Here is a 7,175-nt window from a genome sequence, read left to right as displayed (position 1 = left end):
TACAAAAACATCTTACTACAGACAATATGAAGACGAGCTACTGCTACCTCATACTCATCCTTCTCCTTGCGATGTCCCCATCATCGAGCCATGGTCGTGGTTTGGTTCCGTTCGATGTCGCCGGAGAAGCAGCCGGTGGGCTCGTACTGGAGCTCAAGAAAGGTCCATCTCCTGGCTCTGGTCCATCAGGCTGCACCAATACCCCGGATAATCCCGGTGGCGTGTGCCCCGGCTCCCCACCACCAACAAATAATTAAATAAATTAATTAAAGATTAATTTGGTTGTTGATGTGCTTAGAATAAGTTTTAGGGAGTTTGATGATATAATTAGTGGGGAAAATAACAATAAGCTCGAGTATCAGAATACAATTATTCATTTGGTTGTTCTTTGATACCGATTCAATTAGGCACAGCTATGTGTTGTAATATTCTCTGGATATTGTAACATTGCTTAATCATGCATTAATACAAATTTATTTATGTATTATTTGAGGTAATTATTATGCACGGGCCAAATTCTCAAAGAGAATATTATGTGGTTATAAGCCATCGTTTTAACGAGATGAATAAACGTCAAATTAATGAATGATTTTGAGTTTTAATACAAATTGTTATTATTAATACACGTGAAAAGTAACTCTGGTGAGATATAATTATTTTATGTGTTTTCTTATTTGTTACAGTTTAAATGCTTGATTCAGATTCTCATTATTTAATTCATGTATGCCTTCGTGCATGGGAAGTAAAAAAGTCACAAAGCCAGAAAATAAGCGTATCTAAATTATTTAAAATTGAAAATATTTGTCATCGAAAGGAACGGCTGGAAATGTATTCTCTACGTTTATTTTGATGACTAAACTAATTATTATATTAATTTGATAATTAAATATATTGTATAAAATCTACATCAAACTCCTTGAAATTAAGTTTTTCAACTCTTTGAAATATAATTTATATAAATTATATTAGAATTTTCTTTCATCGTGGAAATTAGTTTGAACTCTTCGTTCTTCAAGAGCTGTGTGGGAGACTAAGAGCCTTGATGTACTTCTTAGATGATGTATTTTATATTTTTCGATTCTATGTATTTGAGTAGGGGTTTGAAAAATGCTCGCTTGTAGAGTTGATCTCCGATCAATGTAAATCGTTTGATCATTTTCTTTAGCCTCTTGATCGGACGGTGTTATATCCGATCGGAGAAATTCAATGAACGGCGTCACCCAGTCGTTTGGGAAGGAGAGGCCTTCCATTCGATCAATGTGCGCCACTAGTAAAACCTGCTCGATCGGACGTTCAATGACGATCGACGTTAACGAGCTAGCCAATTTGACTAAGTCGTCTGCCGAATGAATATCTGATCGGAGGATCTTCTGTATAGTAACTTCTTAGAAACTTGCCATCAGTTTTTCAAAGTTTTCTGCGTAGAGCTTGAGTCAGGAGTTGTTTATTTCGAATGTCCTTGAAACTGCTAAGCGGCTAGCTGAGAATTCAAGTGAATGAGGACCTTTGTGGCCCTGACGTACCACGCTGCCTGTAAGCCGACGATTAATGCTTCATACTCGGCTTTATTATTGGTAGCCCGGTATTCCAGCCGAACAGAGAACTGTATTTGATCTTCCCTTGGTGAGATCAGTAGTATGCTGATCCCGCTTCCTTGCCGGGTGGACAAACTGTTCACATATATTCTCCAGGTTGTTTTAGGTTCTGTGTTGTGGACTTCTTTGACGAAATCAGTCAAGGCCTGAGCTTTAATTGCTGTTCGGTGTTGATATTGAATATTAAACTCGCTTAATTCACTTGTCCATTTGATCAGTCGCCTGGACGTTTCTGGGTTGAGGAAGACTTTTCCCAGGGTACTGTTGGTCATAACGATGATCAGGTGAGCAAGAAAGTATGGACGGAGTCTTCGAGCGACAAGCACCAGAGCATAAACTAACTTTTCCAGACCAATGTAGCGAGATTCAACATCTTTCAATATATGGTTTAAAAAATACATGGACTGCTGTTCATGGCCGTTCTGCTTGACCAATGTCAATCCAACCGCATTCTCGGTGGATGACAAATAGATCCAGAGAGGCTCTCCGATGCTCGGCTTAGCTAGCACAGGTAAAGAGTTAAGATACTCCTTGAGCTCTTCCAAAGCCCGGTCACACTCTGCGTCCCATTGGAATCTTGTAGTTTGGCGCAGTACTTTGAAGAATGGTAGACTTCGATCGGACGTCTTAGAGATGAACCTTGAAAGCACGGTGATCCGTTCGGTCATCCGCTTGGCCTCCTTCAAATAGCGAGGCGGAGGCATGTCTTGTAGGGCCTTCACCTTACTTGGATTTGCCTTGATCCTGTTAGAGTGTATACTAAAAGCCTAGCTTTTGGTATAAACATTTATCTAGAAATAAGAATCACATTGGTCAAATGTCTACATTTATGATAAATGTAGTTGTTCAATTAATTTATATTGTAGATAACATGGTGTGTGGTGTCACACACAGAAGATTATGTTATCAGTTTCCTTATAAATTATAAATAGTAGCTCACGACTAAGATGGAAAGGAACAAACCATTGGAAAGTCGTAGTGTAATTAGGTATTAGTTTATCTTAACTATATAATTACACTAATACACTTAGAGTGTATTGAGTAGGACCATTTGAGGTCGTTTCTTTTATACTGACTTTATAAAGAAACAAAGACCTCGGCTATTATGGAAGTGTGCGCTCTTAATCCTGATATAATAACAAGCATATATATTTGATATTTATTTCTTTAATTTATCAATGGGTGAGATTTAGTTCGATGAATCAATAAGCCTGATAAGTTGGGAAATGATATCACTTATAGTGTGTGTCGTTGATTATAAAAGGAAACCGTGTCCTAGAGATACTAGGTTGATAATGTCCTCAAGAGGAGCTCATAAGGATTGTCATGTTAAACCCTGCAGGTGGACTTAGTCCGACATGATAATAAGGTTGAGTGGTACTACTCTTGGACTAAGATATTAATTAAATGAGTTGTCAGTAACTCACTTAATTAGTGGACATTCGATATCTTAAACACAGGGAGACTAATACACTCATAATAAGAAGGAGCCCAAAAATGTAATTTGGGATTGGTGCGGTAGTTCAATAATAGTTCTCTAGTGGAATGAATTATTATTGATAAAATTAAGTTGTGTGTTCGGGGCGAGCACGGGATGCTTAATTTTATCGGGAGACCAAAACCAATTCCTCCTCTCGGTCCCTATCGTAGCCTCTTAATTATAGAGTACTATACCCACCTATACCCACCTTCTTACCCATCCTATAGGGGCCGGCCAAGCTAGCTTGGAGACCAAGCTAGGGCCGGCCATGGGTATGTTCATGCGAAAATTCATGTGGTCGACCCTATTAAAATAAAAAGGAATTTTAATTTTAAAATTTTCTTATGTGGATAATATAATTTAAAAGAGAGTTTAAAAATTTAAATCCTTCCTTTTATAAGATTCTACAAAAGATTAAGAGAAGAGTTAAAATCTCTTTCCTTATTTGTAGATTAAAAGGTTGATTTTAATTTTGGTAAAAACTTTCCTTTTAATTATATTCATGATTTAAAAGAAAGTTTAAAAATTAAAAATTTCTTTTATTAGTTTCTACAAAAGATTAAGAAAAGATTTAATATCTTTCCTTATTTGTAGATTGAAAGGAGATTTTAATTTTTAGAGATAACTTTCCTTTTTGGAAATTATCCACATGTTTAAAAGAAAGATTTTAATTTATAAAATTTCTTTTTATTAACCAATCATGAAGGGATTAAAATTATTGGAGAAATTTTTATAAATTTCTAGAAACAAATTAGGAAGTTTTAATTTTTGTTTTAATTAAAACTCTCCTTGTTTTGGGGAGAAGAGTGGCCGGCCATTATAATTTGAAAAGAGAAAATTATTTTAATTAAATAAATTTTCCTTTTCAATGGCAAAAGAATTAAGGAAGTTTTTATTAAATTTTCCTTATTTGCCAAGACCAAGGATTATAAAAGAGGGGGTAGAGGAGGCTTAAGGCTAACGACTCTATTCTATTTTTCCTCTCTTTTCTCCTTGGGTGTGGCCGGCCCTTTCTTTCCTCTCCTCTCCTTTGTGTGGCCGAAACCTTCTCATGGTGGAGATAGCTTTGGTGGCCGGATCTAAGAAGGAGAAAAGAAGCCTCTTTTCTAGCATCCCTTGGAGCATGGTGGTGGTGGCCGAACCTCTTCATCCTAGGAGAAGTTTTGATGGCCGAAACTTGTAAGGAAGAAGAAGGTGCTTGGTGGTTCTCATCTCGGAAGATCGTTGCCCACACAACGTCCGAGGTTAGAAGAGGAATACGGTAGAAGATCAAGAGGTCTTTATAGAAGGTATAACTAGTAGTTTTTTCTTTTCCGCATCATACTAGTTATTTATGAAAATAATACCAAATACAAGAGGCTTACGATTCTAGTATTTCGAATATGTTTTTCGATGTTGTGTTCTTTTGTTTTTTCTTTTCCTTGTGATTTGATTGTTCTTTTCGGTTAACCTAAAGTTATTTTAGGAAATTAAATATTATCTTTCCATAAAAGGTTTTGTCTAGTCGGTGGTGGTTGCTCCCATATCCAAGAAGGCCATGTGCCTCGCCACGTCAGTATTGGGAACCAATTATGGAAATTAATATTTAATGGAATTAATAACTTAAGGTGATTTGGGTCGAATGTGTTAAGTTTCGCAGGAGACCCAAGTCAAAACCTAAAAGAACAACTAGATTAAGTTTTGGATCAAACGTGTAAAGTTCCGCAGGCGATCCAAAATTTAATTTAAAAGAACACATGGTAGCTAGGAAAAAGGTTCAGACCTTTGTACAAAATTTTTGTACAGTGGAACCTCTAGGCTTTCCGAGTAGCAACCAACAATTGGTATCAGAGCTAGGGTTTTGCCTCTGTGTATTTGGTATTAGTTTAATTATGCACATGTCATACATAATTTAGGCAGGATAATAGTAGGATGTGCTAAACTTTATGGATGCAGGATCCAACTATTATGGCTTATAGTTTTATGTGTGTGATTGGACCCTTGGACATGTCAAGGGCATTTATATGTGTGTACATGATTGTATTAAAATACAGTAGGGGCTGTATTTAGTTTTATTAGGATTTTATTTTTGATCTAGTTACATGTACATTCTTTTTATGGAATATAGGATCGATGGATGTAAATTTTATTTTATGTTCGATCTAGTTTACATGTACATTCCTTCGAGGAATATAGGATCAAAATGTAAAATTCTATTTATGCCGCGGATCGAATCTTGTAAAGCGTGGAACCTTCTAAGGACCAGAGGCGCAGCTAGACCCGGTGGTAGTGGCCAAATATGGCAGCAGCTTGGGATGACAACACACGGAGGACAACAAGAGATAAAAGCCATAATAGTTGAAAATTAGATTTTCTATTTATTGCTTTTATTTTGTCTTGTATGTTAGTTTACATATTTAGTAGGTTAGCATAGTTAAAATTCCTCATTTATAAATAACTAAGTGGGAGAGGATTTTAAGTAAATCCCATGGTCTCCATTACTGGTTTGTAAGTGATGCAAACAAGCTTGCGCGTTGGCTCTGAGTGCCTTCCTCCATAACGGATGAGCTTGTTTGTGGATCACTACTTCCATTTTGGATGACTATAGGAAGTTAATTAAGAGCATGTGATCTTCCCCAACGGAAGGGGCATAATCTTATTAATGGACTTAGTGTCAAGTAATGGTATACACTTAGACACATCTAATAGTATCCTCCCCATCGGAGTCACTGCTATTATTTGTGCGACCAAATGATACCAACTATTAATTTTATTTGTCAAAAAGTTAGGTTGACAAGATAATAAAATTAATGGGTTAAAACCCTCATTTTACAAATGTTGAATTTGTATACGTCCACACTAACGTGGCATGCAAAATTCACGGTGTTTGAGGTGTTGGTGAATTTAAATAATATTGTTTGAGGAATCAATATTTTTTTTAAATTCAAAAGTTTTGACCAAATATTTGATCAAAGACAGATCAACTATTAATTTTATTCGTCATAAAGTAAAGTTGACGAGATAATAAAATTAATGGATAAAATCTCCTCTTTGATTTTGTATACGTCCACACTAACGTGGCATACAAAATTCATGGGGATTTTTAAGGAGTTGATCTTGACCAAGTATTTTTGTGATTCTTAGGATTTAAATATTTGTCAATCCCCTAGTAGTCATACTATAGAAAAGGCTTAGTAGTCCCAATTGTAATGATTGGAAATAGGACTTGGACATTAAGGTAGACTGTCTTCTTAGAACTAAGAACAACATAGGTGTAGGTAATTCATTAGTTGAAACATGTTTAGTGGTGTTATCTACCAGAACCTGGAGTGTAGATACAAGATGCCATTAGTCATGTCTGCAATTCATTGCAGGGTTCCAGGAAACCCGACAACTAAATGAAAGATAAATCACCGTCCACATGGGCACTACTGTAAAAGTGGTAGCTGTTGCAGTGGGAGATGTTTATCTTTTGATAAGAATGAAATATGGATTTTTGAGTAATTGTCTTTACGCACTAAGTTTAGAAAGAACTAGTTTTCAGTTTCTAAATTATTCAAAGAACTTGATATTCTGCCTCTTTTAATAACAAAGTTGTTATTAAGAAAAAGAGGGAAGTTATCTGTTCTGGTACGTTGGTTGGCAATTTATAAATCCAATAACTCTCACGATGCAAAAAAAAAAAATGGAAATTAGTAACACATCTTCTAACTTTAAGAGGAAGTAACCTTCGGAAATGAACCAATTATATTTTTGGCATCTAAAGCTAGGTTATATTAACTTGAGTAGGATTCATCGGTAGTTGATGAACTTTTGGGTTCATTATTAGTGGAAATCTTTCCAACCCGCGAGTCTTACTTGGAAGGAAAAATAACCAAGAAGCTTTTAAGTCTAAGGGGTATGGAATCAAAGATATGTTGAAATTGGTTCATTCTGATTTGTGTGATCCTATGACTATCCAGACAAGAGGTAGTATTGAATATTTCGTCTATTTTATAGACAACTATTCAAGATACAAATAAATTTACTTAATGTACCACAAGACTAAGTACTTTGATTAGTTCAAAGAGTACTAGGCTGATGTGGAGAAACAACAAAGTAAAAAGACACTATGGTGAGAT

This window comes from Zingiber officinale, chromosome 6A (assembly GCF_018446385.1).
Source record: "Zingiber officinale cultivar Zhangliang chromosome 6A, Zo_v1.1, whole genome shotgun sequence".
Lineage (NCBI taxonomy): Eukaryota > Viridiplantae > Streptophyta > Magnoliopsida > Zingiberales > Zingiberaceae > Zingiber > Zingiber officinale.
The sequence above is the reverse complement of the archived record's forward strand: the minus strand, read 5'-3'. Positions refer to the sequence as shown.